The sequence below is a fragment of the Pleurodeles waltl genome, chromosome 2_1, assembly GCF_031143425.1.
Source record: "Pleurodeles waltl isolate 20211129_DDA chromosome 2_1, aPleWal1.hap1.20221129, whole genome shotgun sequence".
Taxonomy (NCBI): Eukaryota; Metazoa; Chordata; class Amphibia; order Caudata; family Salamandridae; genus Pleurodeles; species Pleurodeles waltl.
This window is the reverse complement of record NC_090438.1, coordinates 620487455-620509666: the sequence shown is the minus strand read 5'-3', so window position 1 is coordinate 620509666 and position 22212 is coordinate 620487455. Positions and strand designations below refer to the sequence as shown.

The 22212-nt window shown below is 42.7% G+C and overlaps 1 long non-coding RNA gene across 1 annotated transcript in view; it reads left to right on the top strand.

Moving 5' to 3' along the window:
* The window catches only part of LOC138259065 (uncharacterized), an 80530-nt gene that overhangs the window by 3666 nt on the left and 54652 nt on the right, over positions 1-22212 (top strand). The window contains exon 3 of the long non-coding RNA XR_011198633.1: positions 16918-17000. This is a non-coding gene — a long non-coding RNA (uncharacterized lncRNA). The remainder of the gene's footprint in view (positions 1-16917; positions 17001-22212) is intronic.

Below are 22212 nucleotides of genomic sequence, written 5' to 3'. Positions count from 1 at the left end.
CACTTTCAGAGCGTCCATTGTCTGCACCTGCAGATTGACCTTGGAGCAAAGAAGAAGATGCCAGGCTGGCACGAAACCTTAAAGATAAGCATGTGAACCGATCTCACTGGAAAAGTACAGCTTCAAGCAAGAATACACGTTTTATTAGCACATTGGAAAAATACGAGCATCTAAACCGTGAGACACGGCAACTAGGCCAAAGCCTCCACTAAAGTAATGCTAAGCTAAACATTTCTAACAAGCAAATTATGACACACGTTTACGATTATGTCAAATGAGCACAATTCTAATACATCACGTTATATAAAGCACGCTTATAAATGTTGGCAAACTACTCTGAGGGCACATTTGTCACCGTACAATCTTATTTAGTTCGATTAAAGTCACACTTGATTATTGCTACACTACATTTAAGCACTAAAAATATAAAACCTTCATTTCAGCGTCATCAATCCCTCCTCTGATGACTACTTGTCCTCACACAAAATCATTCCCACAAATTTTATTCCATTAAAATTCTGTCAGTTCTCTCTGCCTTTTGGTTCCCCTTGTTTTTGCTTTGTATTCTTCTGCCATTCTTTTCATCATTTTCTCTTCCTTCCTTCTTTTAATTCTTGCCATGATCATTATTATTCCCCTTTTTATTCCCCAAATTCCCAAAATGCAAATCAGTACTATTAATATTCCCTGTATTATTTTTAATAATATTCCATTCCAAATGCCACCAAGCCAACTTCCCACTGACGCAATTCCCTTTCCAACCTTCTCCCAAACTCCTGGTTCTTTCAATTCCTTCAAGTCTGCACTCTCTTTCGTTAAATTCGCAAGCATTGTTTTAATCTTCACACTGTCTGGAATATAAGTGCAACAGTGGCGCGCACCAAGCATTTTGCAAACGCCGCCATCCTTTGCTAAAAGAATGTCTAAGGCAAGCCTGTTTTGAAGAGTCATAGCTCTTTCCGCTGCAAGTTCAGCATCCATCAGGATTATAGCACCTGAAAACTTTGTCAACATGTTATCCACTATAGTAGACAACTTTCTTATTTTGATGGAATTCAACACAACTCCCAATGAAGGAATCATGGCTCCAAATATATTTCCTACCACAGCAGCTGCGGTCTCTCTTTTCTGGATACGATGAGATCCAGACGGCTTTGGAATCGCCGATAGGTCCTCCAGTTGATAAACCTTTGGGAACACTATACCCAAATAACATCTCCCCCACCATCCTTTTGGAAGACGATAATAGGCATTATGCCCACAAATGTAATATACACCTGGTATGACAGGGTCAAGTCCGTTCAGCATGAATGTCCATTTGGCCTTAAAGATAAACGTATGTTTACACTCACTCGCTCCCACAAAAATGTTGTCATAATAAGATTCACCACGATATATACAAAATTTCCCTACATGCCAAGCATCTAAAGCTATTCTCCCTTGTGTTTTTATTGCGGCAAAAGCATAATTATCTACTGAAGTCCTCTTATGTAGCTCTTTTTCTAATTTCGCATTCATTTGTGCCCTTCTATCATCTGTGCGATCTAAAAAGCTAATTTCTACTGCAGAGAGGGAGCAGGTAAGGTTTTCCCTATGAGCGTGAGCTGTTTCAAAAGGTTGCATTGGCTCGAAAAATTCCCTCATTATTTTAGCATCCCAATCTTTAGCAATCTGGCTAAGCTGTGTGATTATAGGAACATATGCAAAGGTAACATCATAATTTGAGTAAAAATACTGTATGTTGGTTTGACCATAAAATCTAGAAGTTACTATACTACATGTAATCCCATATGTAAGAGGCATGTGGTGATAAGTCACCCCTTCCGTTACCGATGTCGGTATCTGTGTACACACGTAACAATCTTTCGCATCCATAGTCTCAACATATTCTGTTAGCAAGCGATAGAAAACATTATATGAAAGCTCCTTCTTATCATGCAAGTGTCTCTCATCTAATTCTAGTCTTTTCAGTGCGGTTAGTTCAGTGACAGTAACAGGAGCAAAAGTAGAAGCATCAATTTTCTCATTCTCACCCTTACCACGCGTTCCAAGCACTATTGCTATTATTATTAGTACACATGCAGCTATCAAGCCTATACACGCATATTTACAACATTTCACTCTACTGTTTTGTGTCATGATCTGTATAGAATCAGAGAGCTAGAAGCACTTATAAAAGAAACGATTTAGCAATTCAGTTACAAGGCTGAACGAGCGCAATGTTCACACAGTTTTCTTCAGGAGCCAAGTCACTTATCGGTTAGCAGCATTTGTCTCAATTCGGCAATACCTCAGTTCAATTCGGCAATAACTCAGTCTTTTTTTTTTTTTTTTTTTTTTTTTTTTTTTCAAAGTTCAATAACTCACTCTCTTTTTTTTTTTTTTTTTTCTTTTTTTTCAGTTGCAAAGTTGTCTCAAATCAGGTTTAAGAGTCAATCAGGTTATCAAAGTCTTATCAAGTTAGCAAATGTCTCATCCGGTTTAGCAATGTCTCAGCTGGTTGTATCACGTTAGATTGTAGCAAGCAATGTCATTTACCAGCTTTTCAATCAACAGTGTCCATAAAACTTTTCTTTTCTATTGGTATCCCTTCTTCTTCGTTCTCGAGGCTAAGAGATACAAATTCGTCAGTCCAATCGTCATGGACTACATATGCCCATTCTGGACCGGAATATCTCCTGTTTGGTATCCTTTTCCTTTTCAATTTTGCATCTCTCTTTGATTCTGCCTCACTGGTACTTTCCTCTTTGGCCAAGTCTTTTTCTTCACTTGATGTTGGTACCACGACAGACACTTCCTTTCTTTTCTCTTTCACTCTTGGCCCTTCACTGTCGTTCAACGTTTCTCTAGTTCTTACTTTTACTGGTGATATACTGGGTCTTTTCTTTGCACTGTGTCCACTTGATGGACCTGCGATCTCTTCTGAAGACGTTTGAACAGTTTCGTTCGGTTCTGCTTTGTCCCCTCCTCCTGAGGAGTCAATCACGTTTTCCTTTTCTTTTTCTGTACCGTCTGCTTCTGGGAAAGCCCTCCTCTGATCAGGCTCTCCTGCCTTTTCACCTCTTTCGAGCCCTTCGTCACCGTTACTCTCGTCAGGCTCTTTGTCACTTTCAGCTGCTTCAGGCTCTTTGTCACCTTCAGCTGCTTCAGGCTCTTTGTCACCTTCAGCTGCTTCAGGCTCTTTGTCACCCTCAGCTGCTTCGTCGCTGTCTGATGTTTCTCCTTGGTCTTCCCCAAGTGAATCGGTTGCTTCGTCCTCAGAGAATATTTCTCTCTCGACTATTTCTGCCTGTTCGCTTCTAGTTCTGTTTTGCTCTGTCTCAGCGCCTGGCACTTTGTTATCAGGTACTGGCAGTTTCAGCGCTTCAACTTCCTCATCTGTGGGACACAACACTTTCTTTGTGTGACTGGCGTAAATCCAGTTGGGAACTCCCGCACACTTCACAGCGGTAGTGGTCATCAGGATCACTTGGAAAGGGCCTTTCCAACGGGGTTCCAGACACGACTTCCTCACGTGCTTCTTTACCACGACCCAGTCACCTGCTTTCAGTGTGTGTCCTGGACCTTGGATCGGTGGCAAGGTGGTTGCTTCCACCTGGTGAGAGAAAGAGCGAACCACGTCAGCCAGACCTTTGCAGTAGTCTAACACCATATCATCTGTAATATTCAAAAGCGCGTTTGCGGGAACTGCAGGAAGTCTCATGGCCCTGCCCATGAGAATTTCGTGCGGGGACAATCCAGTCTTTCTGTCAGGGGTGTTTCTCATTGACATTAACACCAAAGGCAATGCGTCAGGCCATTTCAAATTTGTCGATGCACATATTTACGCCATTCTTGATTTCAGTGTACCATTCATTTGTTCCACCAGTCCAGAGGCTTCAGGGCGATAGCTACAATGCAGTTTTTGCTCAATGTTCAGCGCTTCGCAAAGTAACTTTATCACCTCGTTATTGAAGTGACTTCCCCTATCTGATTCTAAAGAGATCGGGAATCCGAAACGTGGTATCAACTCCCTCAACAATAGTTTTGCAACTGTAAGGCTGTCATTTCTACGTGTGGGGTATGCCTCAATCCAGTGACTAAAAATGCACACAATCACCAACACATACTTCAGACCGCCATGCACAGGCATCTCAATAAAGTCCATCTGCATCCTGCTGAACGGGCCGCCTGCCCTACCGATGTGGCTCATGTTCACAACTGTTCCCTTTCCTGGGTTCATCTGCTGACAAATGACACAACGATGGCAAACTGCTTCTGCAACTTGACGAAATCTGGGGTTAAACCAATCAGTTTTGAACAATCTTATCATGGCATCTCTCCCTAGGTGAGCCTGCCCATGATAGAACCACGCTAGCTGCGATAAGAGACAATTTGGTAAAACAAATTTTCCCTCATTTGAAACCCATATCTCATCTGGTCTCTTTGTACATTGTGATTTAATCCAAGAAACTCTTTCATCCTCCCTAACGCTATTCTGTAATGCTTTTAGTTCATCCATTGTATCTACGACTTTCAAGGCAAATGCTTCAGCTGGTTCGAGCTCTGGCTCATTTATCGAATTCCATTCATCCCTGAGCAATATACAGTTCAGGGCACAAAATCTTGCGACCTGATCTGCATATGCATTTCCCAGAGAAACATAGTCCTGTCCTTTTGTATGAGCACTACACTTTACCACTGCAATTTCGGCTGGCATTTGAATGGCGTGTAACAATTCCCTTATTCTCTCCCCGTTTTTCACTGGGGACCCTGAAGAGGTCAGGAAACCTCTCTGTGACCATAGTTGCCCAAAGTCGTGCACAATTCCAAACCCGTACTGACTATCAGTGTAAATGGTAACCTTCATCAATGCAGACAGTTGACATGCTCTTGTAAGGGCTACAAGTTCTGCTACTTGTGCGGAATACACTCCTTGAAGCCAGGACGCTTCCAAGACCCCTGTTACAGTACATACAGCATATCCTGCTTTCAATATTCCCAATGCATCTCTTAAACATGACCCATCAACAAAAACAATTTGGTCATTTTCATCAAGCTTGGTATCCTTAATGTCAGGTCGGGGTTTTGTGCAAAATTCAGTCACCTGAAGGCAGTCATGCTCGACGTCTTCAGCGTTCTCAATTTCAGCATTTTCACCGGGAAGCAAGGTTGCTGGATTCAGCGTGGTGCACCTTTTCAGCTGCACATTCGGTGAGCCCAGAATTATCGTTTCATACCTTGTGAGTCTTGCTCCAGTCATGTGTTGCGTTCGGGAGCGGGTCAAAAGTATCTCAACTGAGTGAGGGACCATGACTGTTAATGGGTGTCCCATCACTATTCCTTCACTCTGTGTGAGGCTGATACCAACTGCTGCTACGGCGCGCAAACACCCTGGAAGTGCTGCTGCGACCGGATCCAAAGTAGCTGAAAAATACGCTACTGGTCTGTTTATGCCACCATGGGCTTGGGTCAAGACAGACAAAGAACATGCATCACGTTCATGACAAAACAATGTGAAAGGCTTTGTGTAATCAGGCATACCTAAAGCTGGAGCCCTACACATGCATTCTTTCAATTCAATAAAAGCATCCATCTCATCTCCTTTCAGCTCAATTTCATCCAAGGCATCCTTCTGGGTCAGTTTCAGTAAAGGCTTTGCTAGAGTGGAGAAGTTGGGAATCCACTGGCGACAGTAGCTCACCATCCCCAAAAACTTCCTCACTTCCCTCCTCGTCTTTGGTGGAGTCATTTGAAGTACACTTGTTATTCTTTCCTTCATTATTCTCCGTGACCCTTTCTCTATTTGATGACCCAAGTATTTCACTTTCTTCTGACAGAACTGCAACTTTGAAGGAGACACCTTGTGTCCATTCCCTCCCAAGTGGTTCAGTAGGGCAATGGTGTCGGCTGTGCAGCCATTTTCTGTCTTGGATGCAATCAGTAAGTCATCAATGTACTGTACTAGGACTGACTCGAATGGCAATTCTAACGCTTCCAAGTCTTTCTTTAGAATCTGATTAAAAATTGACGGTGACTCAGAAAACCCTTGAGGAATTCGACACCAACTGTAAACTCTGTCTAAGAATTTGAAACAAAAGAGAAATTGGCTGTCCTCATGAAGAGGCACCGAAAAGAATGCTTGTGACAAGTCGATGACTGAGAACCACTCGGCATCGCAAGGGACTTGAAACATTATCACAGCTGGATTCGGTACTACAGGACAGCATTTGACTACGATGTCATTTATTTTCCTCAAGTCCTGCACAATTCGGACCTTTCCACTCGGCTTTATTAGTCCCATGATTGGTGAATTACATGGACTGCTTAACACTTCCTTCAGCACTCCCTGCTTTACAAACTCGTCAATCAGTTGGGCGACCTTCATGAGGGTGTCTTGTGCCATGTGGTATTGCGGGGTCTGGGGAAAGGTTACATTGGGTTTTACTGTCACTTTCACTGGTTCCACTCCTTTCACCAATCCCACCTCTTTTCCTGTCATATCCCACACTTCCTTTCCGACTGTTTCCCGTAATTCAGCTGAAATATCTTCTTCAGTTATCATCGGAAGAAGGTTAATCAGAGGATATTTTTCATCGTCAATTTCCATCTCGTCCCCTTCTACACTGTCCTCTTCTTCCCCATCACTGCTCGTCTGAATTCTAATTCCATCGTACGAACACATAATCGAACATCCCAATTTGCACAATAGGTCTCTCCCTAACAGTGCTATCGGGGTTGAGTCACATACCACAAAATTATGTAACCCTTGATAGTTACCAATTCTGACTGGTACTGGGTCTGTGATTGGGTTTGTCAGGTACCTGTTTGCTACTCCCACCACTTGAACTGTTCTCCCTGAGAGGGGCAAATTTGGTACTTCAATGCTCCTAACAGTTGAACGTGTGGCTCCTGTGTCAACCAAGAATGAAACTCTCTGACCCATAACTCTTCCCTCCACATACGGACCCTTCTGATCAACTTCCAAGGATGCTGCAAGCACACAATTTCCCTCCTCATCTGAACTTTCACTCTCCCATCCATCGTTTATTCCATTCTAACTGTGTAATGGGAACTGTTGTACTGTGCCATTTGTACTCATCACCTGACTCGAGACCTGTGGAGGAACCATCACTTGCTGCTGACTCATTGGTGCCAAAGGTATTTGCATTTGCTGATTAGGTACCATGGGTAACTGCTGTTGCATTGGCTGCATTTGCGTCATCTGCATACGGGGCATCTGCATCTGCTGCGGCTGCATGGGCTGTAATCCTTGCAGCTGATTTATGGTCTGAAAATTTGGGTTTGGACCTCTCATTTTCGGTCCCCTCATTGTCTGGAATGCATTGACATCATTGTTTTGCTGACCAACACCTGCACCTTCCTGCACCATCATCGGGCACTCGCGTTTCCAATGTCCGACGATTCCGCACACGTGACACAGCATCACCCTTTTCATTGCCTGCACACCATTCGAAGTCACAACAGTGCTCAAATCCGGACCAGTACTCCCGAAACCTCCTCTGCCTCTGCCTCTCGCCTGTGGCTGAAACACCATGTTTCCCTGCGGCTGCGGCTGCGGCTGCGGCTGCGGCTGCGGTATCTGCTGTTGAAACCCCTGCAACCCTTGCAAACCTGTCTGAGCTGCTTTAAGTTGCATCATCATCACTTTCTCTTTCAACCTTTTCTGTTTCACTTCAATTTCGTCGCTACAGTATTTCGCATAATTCAACACCTCAGCAATCGGTTTCGACTGCCAACAAATCAAATGCGTCTTTATCATCTGACTTATCTCTGGTCTCAGCCCTTCCACAAATCTAAACACAAAATGAAGCATGTCCTTCGCCTCTATTGTTTCCGTGCCACTGTAGTTCTTGAACGCCTTCAACAACCTCTCATAGTAACCATGAATTGACTCTTTAGCCTCTTGGGCAGTCCGATCAATCTTCTGCCAATCCACATTTTTCGCTGCAACCTTCGTCTTCAAATGCTCAATCACCTTATAGTACAAGCTCATCACCATAGGTGACGGTGCACCCGTATCCCTGTCTCTCTCTGGTTCACTTGTCGGCCAACCTACAGCCCTTTTGCATTCTTCCCACAAATCTGCCGGAACCACAATCTCAAAGAGGGTGTTCAGGTCTTCCCAAAGACATTTTGCAAGCTTCACAAACCTATCAGTCTGTTGATACCATTCAATCGGTTTCTCTCTCAATTTGGGAAAATCATCCGTAAAAGACTGAATGTCGCTCCTGTGCCACGGTACATGTATTAATTTTCCCCCTGCTGTCTCTCTCATTGGTAACATGGCTATCGCATCACTACTCTGTGGTCTTTTCTCGTTGTGCTCTGGGACACTGTCTTTCTTCTTTTCCTTTTTCTTTGCCCACCTGCTCTCCCATTTGTCTAAGCACCTCCACACTTGTGCACTCTGCAGCAATTCTCTAAGGTGCGTTTTCATGCCTGCTGACCTCATGTGTTCAAAATCTGTAGTCCCGAAATCCAACCTATAGCTCCTGCTCAAGTGCTTTGTCTTGTCTATCTCAACCCCGTTTTTGTCCGCTATTTCTTGCAACCTTCTGTGTACCTTGTTCACTTCTCTCGTAATCCTGGGACATAGATACCTCAGCTCTTCTTCCGAGTAGGACTCTAACCTATTCACACCCATAGTCCCTTCCACCAACTCTTCTGCTTCCATGTTCAACCTTACCCTATTCAGGTAGTCTTCTCCCTTCCCACTGGCTGGGCTTTGTGTGGAATTCAGACTGTTGAACCATTGTGTCAGCTGTTGCGCATTCAACCCCATCAGTGTAGCATTCACATCGACTGCCATTGATGGTTGCGGCAACTTTTCAGTGTTCGATGATAGCGGTATCATCAGTGGGGGACTCGACCTCACCACTGTTGACTGAGCACATATGGGACTAAACTCCATCAAGGACCCAGATCCAGTTGGCTGTGCCACTATCGGAGTTGTCTCTGGAGTGTTTTCTATGCACCTCCTTTCTATCCCATTCTGCACCATTAATCCTTGACCGCTCATACCTGAGTTAGGCTGACTGTACAAAGGTACCGGTGGACCTACAGTAATGGGTAGGGATATCGCATCTGGGTTCTGTCCATTTCCCAGGTTTTGAGGCATGTTCATTCCCACACTATGGGTCATCATTGCCGGCATGCCCGTCTGACTCCCCGTCATCTGAGCATGTGCGTTTCCCCCATGCATCTGCTTTTGAGGCATCAAAAACTGGGTTGATTCAGCTTGTGCCAATGTTGGGTGGCGACCATTCTGTACTCCCATTACGGTTGGATCTAGAATCATTCCCATACCGTTGTCACTGCTGTAGTACCTTGGGACCTGCGGCTGATCATTTTCTGCTGTTTTCAATATAGGCACATCTGAATATATTCTCCTAACCTGCGGTATCTGCGGGGTGAACAGTAAACTCGGGTCCTTAGATCCCGATGGCGTTTCTGAATTCGGAGTTTCATTATTCTGTACCGGTGCCGGAGGGGCAGAACTGGTACTTGGACCTTGTCCACTCTCTGCATAAGGTGGTGGACGGTCGTTCAGCAATTGCATGATGAACTCCTCATCCTCTAACTCGTCCTCTCTATCTCTGGAACACCTCCTGTCTGTCTTACAGGTAGCTTTCTTACCTGTCGCCTCTTCTTCCTTTGCAATTGCGGGAAACAATTTTATCCCCTGCAATATATCAGACCTCCACACCTTCTGTGCATTATCCCACCTAGCGTCCGCTAGTGTCTTTTCTACTTTCCTTATCCTGGTCTCGAACTTCTTTTGCTGTTGCTGTCTAGCTATTAGTTCCCAAATCGCTAGAGCCTCAAACTGTGCTGGCCTTGGAGGTACCTTCATATCGTACATCGCGAATCTCAAATTCTCTAGGATCCTTATATTGAATGTCCCATGGATCGGGAACGCTACGCTCCCATGTTTCTCTGTCAACTTGTGCCATTGCTTTAGCCAAAGGCACGGAGCTACCCCCTTTTCCTCCATTACAATGTAAGCTGGTGTACCTTCGGGTGGCGTCTCCTCTCCTACGCTCGCTTTAATGTAAGACTCCCCCTTCATCGCACTCTTTAATGCTTTCAAAAATTTCATTTTCTCGTCTTTTTATTTCACAAAGTTTGTAATCAATAGGTGACTTTAATTCCCGGAATACTCTTCGCTTGCCTTTCCCCTTCCAATCGAGCCCCACGGACCGCGTCCAATCCGTGCGGGACCCTTCTCTGCAACCAACCTATCCCAGCGCGGCTCCTAGTGACGTCACACTCACACACTCTGCGGCTGACAAAGCCTCGCGGCTAGTCCTCCTTCACTCAGCTCCTCTCGTAACAACTTCTAGCCTGTATCGCGAGCAACCAAATAATAAAACAGATCTGTCGGTTTACTACAGGAAGGGTAACACAATCGCTTCAGGACCTTAGGGATTTTTCACTAGCCTCGGCAGTTATTCCATCTTTCTCGGTCCCCACTTTCGCAAGCAAATCTGACCCGCAGACTCTGCTCTCAACTTGTCAATGATCTATTCTAGTGCACTTAGAATTTGTCAAAGCCCGAAGTCGAAGTTTCTTTCACTCCCTTAACACACGTACCGACTCGTTGACCACGCCCGGTCAACCCATTAAACCGACCAGACCACAACATAAAACAAGTGTCTCATACACTTTTCAACATACTCCGGAGTCTCTTGACCTCGCAGGGCCCGTCTCAACAACAACAACCACGTGGACCTTTTTCTGCACGAAGCGCCACATGCACATGAAGTTCGACGACTTCCCTACTCTCACACTCGGAGTCGCACCTCCGCTATTTTCTATGAAGTTCGACGACTTCTCTACTTCTACACTCGGAGTCGCACCTCCGCTATTCTCTAAAATCCTCGCAACCTTTTCACACAATCTGCGGCAATAAGCTGTGCAAGCGCAAAACCCTAACTTCACTCATACCATCACTAGTACCGCCAACGCCGATTCCACACCTCCATTCTCTCGATTCGCAAGCTCCGAGATCCCGGGAAAGTCGCGGGGGACTTAGCCCATCATCATTCTCTCAATCTGTTTTACCCAAGAAAAATCTAATTCAAACTTCTCGATTGCGGTCCCAAAGGCGAAACCGTTAATTCAACACCATGTACCTCTCGAGTGAGGGGTCCAAAAGGGCGAAACCGTCCTCTGCTACCATCTACTGGTAGAGCGTTCCGACCTAATAAATTACCTGTATTGGGACGCTCTTGGGTCGATGAATCTTTTGACCAAGTGGGACTCTCTTCACTCGTGAGTGATCAATTTAATCAAATCAATAATCAATATCGAACATAAGCAATGCCCTGATCAACATAACACTTCACAATTAATTCGGAATACATTTCGGCGAAACCATGACCTTTCGATCATGAATAACCACACCAGTTTATGCAAAGTTAATGAATTTATTTCCCTATATTAACAAAGCTAGCACAATATAGATGTGTCTCAACACCCAATGATATATGTAAATGAACATTAATAGCTGTCCATAACGACGGAAAAGATGCAATCTATGCAGCATTTGAATAACAATACCTTCGATGATAGCAACACAAACTACTAAAACTATAATCTGTAATGGGCTAATTGCATACATTGGTCAGCATAACAAGGTCTCAAATTGCATTGTGCAACAAAGGATCCTCACCTAACCTCAAATTAGCATCTGCATGTGGGATTTCATGCAAAAACTATTTAGCAACATTAATTTGGAAAACTCCTAACTAGGGCTCTTATCAAAAATCAGCAGTTGGTTACCTAAAAAGAAACACAATGCAATTGTACATTTCCTTTCATATTTACCAAATTCAATCAGCATTCAAGGAAGTCTTCGTCTCACAGGTACCGGTTTCGATCAGCATAGGTACCGGTTTCGACCAGCATGGGACAGGGCAAAGGGGTAGGGTGGACGGGGCAATTGCCTCACAGCGGCAAGATAAAAGGACAACTATTACTTCATGCAAAGGGACGAATCAAAGTTAAAGTCTCTAGGGCGAGAATTACTTAAAGTCTCTTTCTCTCGATTAGAGAAAGCATCAAAGTCTCTCAAAATGGCGTCGCAGCAAAATGGGCCATAATAGCTGCAATGTCCTGCAAAATGGCGGGTAATGGCGGTAATGTCTGCAATGTCCGTAATGGCTATAATCGCTGGTAATGGCAATAATGGCTGCTTTCTTCTCGTGCACCTGGTTTAAATAGACAACAGTTCAAATCCAGTAGGGTCTTCCATTGGAGGGTTCATAGGTTGGCTTCGAATTGTCCAATCAAAAACTACAGTTCACAAGCTTCTACCTAGGCATACATTATCCTTGGAGTCGGGAACGTAAGTTGCAACATATTTTACCAATTAACTCACTTTCAGAGCGTCCATTGTCTGCACCTGCAGATTGACCTTGGAGCAAAGAAGAAGATGCCAGGCTGGCACGAAACCTTAAAGATAAGCATGTGAACCGATCTCACTGGAAAAGTACAGCTTCAAGCAAGAATACACGTTTTATTAGCACATTGGAAAAATACGAGCATCTAAACCGTGAGACACGGCAACTAGGCCAAAGCCTCCACTAAAGTAATGCTAAGCTAAACATTTCTAACAAGCAAATTATGACACACGTTTACGATTATGTCAAATGAGCACAATTCTAATACATCACGTTATATAAAGCACGCTTATAAATGTTGGCAAACTACTCTGAGGGCACATTTGTCCCCGTACAATCTTATTTAGTTCGATTAAAGTCACACTTGATTATTGCTACACTACATTTAAGCACTAAAAATATAAAACCTTCATTTCAGCGTCATCAGACTCATGCCCAGAGGTGGGCAGCGAAAGATCTGTAAATACAGCTAGTTGAACAATGCATCACCTATGACACCGTATTGAAGAGCCAGACACCCCTAATGCAGTTTTACTTTATGTGGCAACAAAAGTCCAGTTACGAATTTACAACGCTAATAGTTCTAACTCAATCAAACGCGAGACCCATTGTATTACAAATGCTTGTTTATTTTCCTTTCAGCGTTCTGCAGGAATGCATCGCTGTCCTCTATATCTTCTATCCAGTCACTACTGCTGTCCACTTCACCTGCTTGTCTACTGCTGCCCCACCCCTGATTCCTTTCTTCGTTATTTAATTATATTGTGTTATTTTCTGCTAGGGCCTGCCAGCTACCCAACCCTGCCAGGCCGCTCGCTTCCATGTACGTTGCTCCCAATCCTGCTCTGTATCCTGCTCCCTGTGTTTATATGCTTTTTGAGTGGCCCAGCCACTGCAAAGTGCTAAAGGGCTTCTCACTTCCTATATTTAGGGCTCCCACATGCATTTTATCTTTTCAATTTACCATTCTAAAACAGCTATTCGCCATGTGAAACGGTTGAGTGAAAATGCCATAATTTCATGAAGCGTTCACACAATGTTGGCCATCTTGAAATGGCTTTTCTTTAATACAAAACCCATTCCAAATGGCATCTCATGCATCTGCCTGTGCCACCAAGCATTGGCAGCCATTTTCGATTTTGTTCTGCCCCATGCAAGCCAATACCTAGCCCTTTAAAAGGGGAGACCTATTGGATTTGCCAATGCTTGTACTTCTTGTGTTCCTAACAATGTCTCTTTACACATCATTGGGTACAACTTGCGTGTTATGAGGGACTACCCATGTCTCTGCAGCTTACATATATATATATATATATATATATATATATATATATATATATATATATATATATATATATATATATATATATATATATACTTTTACATTAAACAAATAACAGTAACCCTGGGCGATGCACACTAAAAAGTAGTCCCTTAATGTAATAAACTGAATATAAATTGGGTGTGCTAAAACATAAATACCAGATGTTTTGCAACCTTTTCTATAGTGAGAGCTACTTCTGATAATTGAAAATCTCTCCGCGCTATCAATGGATATTATCACCTTTGCCACAGACACCATGTCTAATAAGATTACAGCTGTGTTAGTGACCACCCGTTGCAGTTCTGCACCCAGGGCTTCCACCTCCAAGGTGCCTTTCCATTGGTTTGGCTGGCTGTGACTCTAAGGGTCTAGAGCCTAGCAGTACCACCTTCTTCAATCTGCGCAGACCCTCTTTATGGCTTATTTCCACAAGGTATTTTCAGGGTGCTGATGACCTACCAGTATCTCATAAGCTACTTAATGGTCAATCAATCAATCAATCAATCACTGTATTTCTAAAGTGTGCTACTACCCGCGAGGTTCTCAAGGCGCTGAGGAGGGGGGGGCTGCTACTGCTCAAATAGCCAGGTCTTGAGCCGCTTTCTGAAAGACAACAGGTCTTTGGTCTGTCGTAGGGGCAGGGGAAGGTTGTTCCAGGTCTTGGCGGTGAGGTGGGAGAAGGATCTGCCTCTGGTAGTCGCTCTTCAGATGCGGGGGATGGTGGCAAGGTCGGCTGAGCGGAGTTGGCGGGGCGGGGTGTAGAAGTTGAGTCGTCTGTTGAGGTAGGCTGGGCCGGTGTTGTGGAGCGCCTTGTGTGCATGGGTGAGGAGCTTGAAGGTTATCCTTTTGTTGACGGGGAGCCAGTGTAGGTTTCTCAGAAGGGGAGTGATGTGGCTGTGGCAGTGGGCATCGAGGATCAGGCGTGCGGAGGCGTTTTGTATGCGTTGCAGTCATTTGAGGAGTTTGGCCAGGGCTCCTGTGTAGAGGGCGTTTCCGTAGTAAAGTTTGCTGCTGATGAGGGCTTGGGTGACTGTTCTTCTTGAATCCCTGGTAACCCTTATTATACACCCTTCCTATGCTGGATGCGAAATAAGATAGTAGAACACTGAAGCGTGCATGATTAACAATAATGAGAGAAGCATATCAGTTGTGATTAGGAAATTTTGAATTGTAAGCGTATGCCACAGTATATAGTCTGAAAATAAATTAATTTTTTCTTGTTTGTTCTTTGGATGTTCTATTTACACGTTTTCTTGCTACACAGTCAACATGTGTTTCATTTGTTATGAAGGCTCAAAAATGTGAGAGGTATAAAGTTTTGGTATGTGATCCAGAATATTGTGATTGAAAAGTTTAAATATGTGACAGCGTACATTGATTGTAGTCTGTTAATACATGCATCAAAAACACAGGTACGTAGACAATGATGTAACAGCAGATACATGTGACAAATGTCAATAATATGCAATTAATGGGAAAAAGTAAGGGAAAACAAAACATGCACCAACCATGGACAAGATAGAGCCACAAAATATGAACAAATCCATGTTTTAGAAAAGGGCAGTCATCTCTGCAAAAAGCACTCAATAAGGCGAGCTGCACAATGCTCAGACCAAAGCTGCTGGTAAACACAACTGATAATGTAGGGACAGTTTTTGAACTGTGTGGTGACTTTTTGATTCAAGTGGATGAATATAAGGGTCCGCATCAAGACATGGTGCATGATAACAACATCTGTTGGCATTAGGAAATGATGGGCCAGGGCCAGCACACTTGAGTAATGACCAATACTCCGAACAATGAAAGAATTGTATTTTGAAACTGATTAGTAACTGATGCTGACTTCAGTGGTTGGTTACTGTGGTCATTAACCCTCCACTTCATACTGTGAATTCCTTATAGAATTACTAGTTCCTATCAACATATACATGTTAGAAATTGTGTCTCTAGTTGATAGAGGTATGTCCAAGTAAAGATCACAATCCTAGTCAAGGTAAGTCAGTTGCACACCATAAATTACCCTGTGCCCACCCTCTGTTAGCTTGGCACAAAACAGGCAGGTTTAACTTAGAGGGTAATGTGTAAAGTATTTGTGCAACACCTAAAAGAATAACACAGTGAAAACACCACAAAGACTCCACACCAAGTTAAAAAATATATATATTTTTATGTGTAAACGAAGACCAAAAAAGCAAAAACCCAATAAGTAGAGGTCGAGATATGAATTTCTACTGAATATCTGCAAATGTAGTGCTTAAAATCTTAAAGTGTCAACCAGGGCTATCTGGTCGTGCTAAAACGGGGTAAATCCAAAAGTTCAGGTCGACCACAATGGAGTGTGGTGTTAGAGAACAAACATTATTAATAAAAAATGTGTCACTAAAACATATTGTGAAATAACACACATTAAAAGGCCTAACTGAAAAACATGCGTTAGAAAAATAAACGTGCGCTCAGAAATGTGATTGACCTGGTGTCAGCCACAATGAAGTTTGAGATGAAAAAATCATGTCTAATAAAAAAATTTATTTTGTTTAATCATAATTGAATGTACTGACAAGGGATAATTATTAATATGTACTAAAAGGCCAATGGTTTAAATGTATTATGAAATGTTTTATTATTCAGTTTTAGCATTAGTTAAAAGGCCTTAGGTTTTAGTACTTTTCCAAAAACATGATGTTTAAATGTTGTGCTAAGTTAGCAAAATAATGTCCCTTTAAACATCCTGTGTGACTTGCACAGTGGAAATTTCTCTCCTGCTTTTACTGCTCATGTTGTATATTTCCTCAAGTTAAAAATTGTTAGTTTAATACAGTGAGCCTCAGTGCTCAATGTCGTGTTTCATTTTGCATTTTAAAATGTATTTAATCACGGAAGATGATGACTGGAAACGAGAGAGGAGTGACAGCGTAAACCAATCCTGGATGCAGAGACCAAGAAGAGATACATCTGAAGTGCAGATTATGATTTATTGGTGGCACACTAAACCACCTCATAGTCTTGTCCAATAGAAGCTTAGTTAGTAACTTTTGGGACTTTAATATGATTATGATTAGGTTCTGTAAGTTAAGAGTTTTTCTCTTTAGCTTTCTGTGCAGCCAGATTATATTGCTTAGTTATTGTCTATGATTTTAACAGTTCATTTATATTAGGCCCAACTTTCCTGAACTGTTTCCCTTTCAGGTCCTGATGCTGATTAATGAAGACCTAATGTTCCTGCACTCTGCTGATGAAGACACAACTGATTGCTGATCTATTTAGGAGAGGTATAACCAATGTGCATTTGTCTTTCTTGCAAGTTTTTCTCCCTTAGAAAGTCCAACTGCTTACTTTGGTTAGCGCCATAGTTAGATGTTTTCTAAAATAATTTTTGTCTTATTTTTATTGTAGCATGAAGCCCACACATGCTTTTCGAATTACAATGCTAGTTAGGGATGCCTGGCTTAATATTTGATTTTGAATGTTTATTAATTGATTGTAATTATTTCAACTGCACAAACTAAATGTATGCTGTTTCTAATTTTCACTTAATTCTATTGTTATTCTGCATTGTTCTTTTGGAGTGTCTAATGATAAATGCTTTAGTTAGGTTGAGATTCTTTAGGTGTTTTGGATAGCCTGTGATGTTTCTGTATTTCTATAATAATTTGGTTTTGCGCATGAGTTACATGATCTTAGCATTGTTACACTACAAAGCAATAAACTGGTGTGGTGAGTCATGGCCACATATGGTGTGTTTAAATTATTGGCTCTAAATTGAATATTTTGATTATTGGATGATTTATTTTATGTTCATTGGTTCACTATGTCTGATTGGATGATTTCACAATCCTGTCTGAGTCGAAAGATTTGAGTCAACCTCTTTGGGTAATAGATGACTTACCCTCTACGTGACACCTTATCTTATTAATATAAAATAAAATAAGGTCTGCCATGCCCACAGTGGGCCGGATACAGGGCCTAACTTTGTACTGCTAAAAAGTACCTTCTGTGGAGAGTTGTGTCAATGTTGAAGATCCGATGCCAAAAGCATAGGGGACGATGCAAAGGTGATACATTGGTTCCAATCCACGAAGTCTAGGATGCATCATCACCAAGCTGTTAAGTTGTCAATGTGATGTCCTCAAGCAGCAGTGTGGTGTCAAACACTTTGCGATGAAGGCAATGTGTCACCAAGCTACGCTGCTGGCGATGTGATGTCTTTGAGGAGTGGCAATGTGTCGGCAGGAGATGTGTCGGTTTCAACCGGCGCAACAACGGAGATGCATGGATTCTGCTGGTTCAGCACAGGAAAAACCCACTTCCAAGGGTCCAGAACTGTATTGGAATCATTTAGCAGGGAGTGCTCACAGTTGGCAATAGCTCAGGTGCTGGGTTAGAGTTGCTAGAAGACTTTGATGTCCCTGAGACTTCAGAAAAGGAGGTAAGCAGACAAGCTCTTAGGGGTCACTCTGGGTTCACGTGTTGTAGGTCCAGTACTTCCCACCCAGGCAGAGGGCAGCTAGCAGGTCATCACAGCAGAAAAGCAGATCTTCCATAGCAGCAGTCCAGGAAAGTAGCAGTCCTTGTAGCAGAACAGCAGTCCTTCTTTCTGGCAGAGTATCCACAGGTCCAGAAGTGTAGTGAGTTGACAGGGTCAGAGGCCCAGTACTTATACCCAGTTTGCCATTGAAGTGTACAGAGATTCTTCCTTCCTGTCCTGGCTCCAGACTTACTACACAGGGGGCAAGCAGTATTTTGTGTTGGAGCAGGACACTGCCTATTCAGGTATGTGTCAGCTCCTTCCTCCCATCCTGCCCAGGATGACCCATCAATATGCAAATGGCAATCACACCTACCCCTCCTTTGTGTGAGGCTGTCTAGAGAGAATGCAGGAAACCACCTTTCACTCTGCTCCTGATTTGTTTCGAAGTCAGGCTGCAGGTCTACAGGGCTAAGAGCAGGAAAATTCCAACTTTCTAAAAGTGGCAACGTAAAAATTGTAATCATAAAACCGACTTTACCATTAAAGACAATGTCATTACAATTTCAAAGGTACTAAACATGATCTGCCTACTCCTTCACTAGGAATTCCAGCTTATTAAATGTCAAAAGGATTCTCCAATGTTAACCATGAGAGAGGTAGGCCTCACAGTAGTAAAAAACTAATTTGCGAGCTTTCGACTACCAGAACATGTAAAACTTAAAAGTGCATATTCTACCATTTAGTTACATAGCACCCTGCCCTATGGGCTACCTATGGCCTACCTTAGGGGTAACCTATCAATAATACAAAGGGAGTTTAAGACTGGGCAAGAGGTTTTAAATGCCAAGTTGACATTGCAGTGTAAACTGCCCAGACGGGCCCTGCAATGGCAGAACCTGAGACATGTTTAAATACTGCTTTAGTGGGTAGCACAAGCAGTGCTGCAGTCCCACCAGTACCATTTAATTTACAGGCCCTTGGCACATCTAGTGCACTTTACTAGGGGCTTAGAAGTAAATTAAATATGACAGTTGTGGATGTACCAATCAAACCATGTTTGGGGAGAGGGCACATGCACTTCAGCACTGGCCAGCAGTGGTAAAGTGCTCAGAGGCCTAAGGCCAACAAAAAAAGAGGAAGTAACAGAAGAAAAGCTTGGGGAACACCACCCTAAAGCTGACATGTCTAACACAAAACCATTTATTTACTGTTTAGAAAATTACCATTACTCAAGAGTAGAGATTACATAGAAAACCTCCTGTTTCATACTTATTATGAGAAAAGCCTGAGGCCCCTGAATTATTTACTCAGTTCATGAATGAAAAACCCTTACTTCACTGTAGCAACAAGGGTAAAAGGTGACCTATCAGGATCCCAATAAGTAACACTGATAGAAGGTTGAACTCTTCTTGATAAGATGACAGCAGGCAGGACTGATATAGGTGAGCTTGTGAATGAAGGTGTCGAGGCTTTCTTCAGATGTTGAGTATGCCAGTAAAAAGCTTGAGTTTATGATTTTTTTATCTATTGCTCTGTGGGAAAGTGAAAAGGTTCTGCAAAATGGGAATCTTAGTCTCTATTCAGAAGCCCCTGAGATTGAGGGTCATTACCTATCCTGTCTAGGTCCCATGTTTTCTTTTTAACCTTACTATAGTTATCAGAAATAAAGAAATGGGAGTTTACCTACAAGTCATTTTAGGGGTGTGGTTTGTGGATATCATTGTTTGTCTCGAGTTCAATATGCAATGATCTACTTTAAAGAGCTTGAAGGTGATGAACCCCATTTTGATCACCAACAATAGTATCCAGATAAGGAGCAACCCTATCATGAAGCATGGCACACAGGTTGGTGGGTGAGGGTCTGCATCCTTTTTAGTTACAATATACAGATAATAATCTTTCTTCGTTGTTTTCATACATAACCATTGATAGTACTTTGAGGATCATGTTCTCAGAATCTAGTGTCTTATTGACTTGTCCTCATTATTGGGAGGATGACCTTCAGTCTACCTACTCCTCGCTTTCTTTTATTTATTTTTTGCAGTTAGGACACTGGATCAGCTGTGGAAATTATACATAATGCTTTCATATGTGAGTAGCATGATTCCAAGCTAGGTGTGATCAACACAATCGTTTGACATACCTTGAGGATACCGAGAGCCTCTGACCTTACAGGGTTAACCCAAACCCACATTACACAACCTCATCTACAGTTAACATCATGGCTGAACAGGCTGATTTGTCACATGATGATGATATGGTAACAACAATTCTTACAGCATCATCATTGTTGGGTGATATCAGAATCTCCTAATCGCTCTTATACGTTAATGATGTGGGCTCCATTTCCTAGCTTTAGCGTAACCAGTTTAAAACTGTGTTTCCTATAGCTAACATGATGGCTAACTTAGGGACAAAGCATCCCCAAAAGGACTCCTAGTTACCAACAAACCTAGATGTTTTCTGAATGATATATCATTCAGAAAGGACTGGGTATTTGTTGTGTCAAAATGCATGAAGGATTGGCTGAGCCTTTTTAATACTACTGAGAAGAGGATCCCAGATGCCATGCTAGTGCCAATCCAAACTACCGAAAACAATTTGAAATTGTCTATAAGGATCACAGTTTTTAAGAAACAGCTGGATGAGATTAATAAGGAAATGGCAAAACACAAAGATTTCTTTACGCCATCCAAAATCAAAAGTTGCAGAAAGATATCAAGAACTTTTCTCACGAATCAACTTTTTCCCAAATGTAACAGACAAATATTACACTCAACTCATGAAACAGATTAATTCACAGGGTCTCGTCCAAGAAGGAGACCTACAACATTTAGATAGTCATTTAGGGGCATATTTACAAACAACTGGCACAGTGCTGTGCCCAAATTGGCAGCACCATGCTGCATCAGTTCAGAAACACAGGGATAAGGTACACTTACAAAAATATGGCGCATCCCTGTGTTTCCCCCTGCGCCAGCACTTAATTAGCTTCTAAGCGCCAATGCTGCCACCCTTGCACCATGGTGCAAGGACGGCTGCATTGTGGGGGAGATTGTTTTGGTGCAGGAAGGGACACCTTCCTGCACAAAAACAATCTTCAATGGCGATTTGCTTTTCCTATGTGTGCTGCAAAATGCAGCACAGATAGAAAGAGCAAAAAACAAGGAGAAATTAAAGCATTTCTACTCGTTGCGCCATGCTAACACCACCCCTGGGGTGGCATTAGATTTTGACACTGCCACAGATTTACAGTTTCTTGTAAATCTGGGGCAGTGTCAAAATACAATGGGTGTTGCTGTGGAATACTCACACCAATACCCATTGCACGCCCCTTCCACGCGTAGTGCTGTGTGTGAAGGGGCCGTATTTACAAGGTGCCATTAAGCCACAAAAAGTGACTTAATGCCACCTTGTAAATAAGGCACAGTGCACAGCGCCATCGGAGCATCACAAAAAGTGTAAATATGCCCCTTACTTTTGACTTTCCCAGAGGCATTAGCCAATTTAGCCTTCAATTTCCCCCACCGGTAGTAGCTGTTGGTCCGACATTTGTCCTCAGAAACCACCCAAAATACCTTTCCCACAAGGCCATTAATGTTTTTGAGGCAGACGCAAACAAAAAGATAACCTCCAGTTTCAATCGACTGCGGAGCCCCGGATAGTAACAAGAAGTAAGAGGAAAGAATCATAACCGAGCACAAGTAAAATATAGCATTGGTTGAAAACTTAACAGATATCACCCTTAACAACTTTCAGCCTAAAGTCTTTAACAAAGGGTTGGGCTTTGTGCCTACACCTTACTTGGAGCCCTTCATGTAAGGAAATGCCTCTTTTTGCCTGTTCACCCCTACATTTTTGGACTTACGCTGCTGGTTTTCCTACACTGAGAGTGCGCTGAGGCCTGCTAACCAGACGTCAGTGTCAGTATTTTTACTTTATACAAATTACATGTTGAATTGGATGCACCCAATTGGCAAGATCTGGCTTACTTGTAAGTCTCAAGTATATGG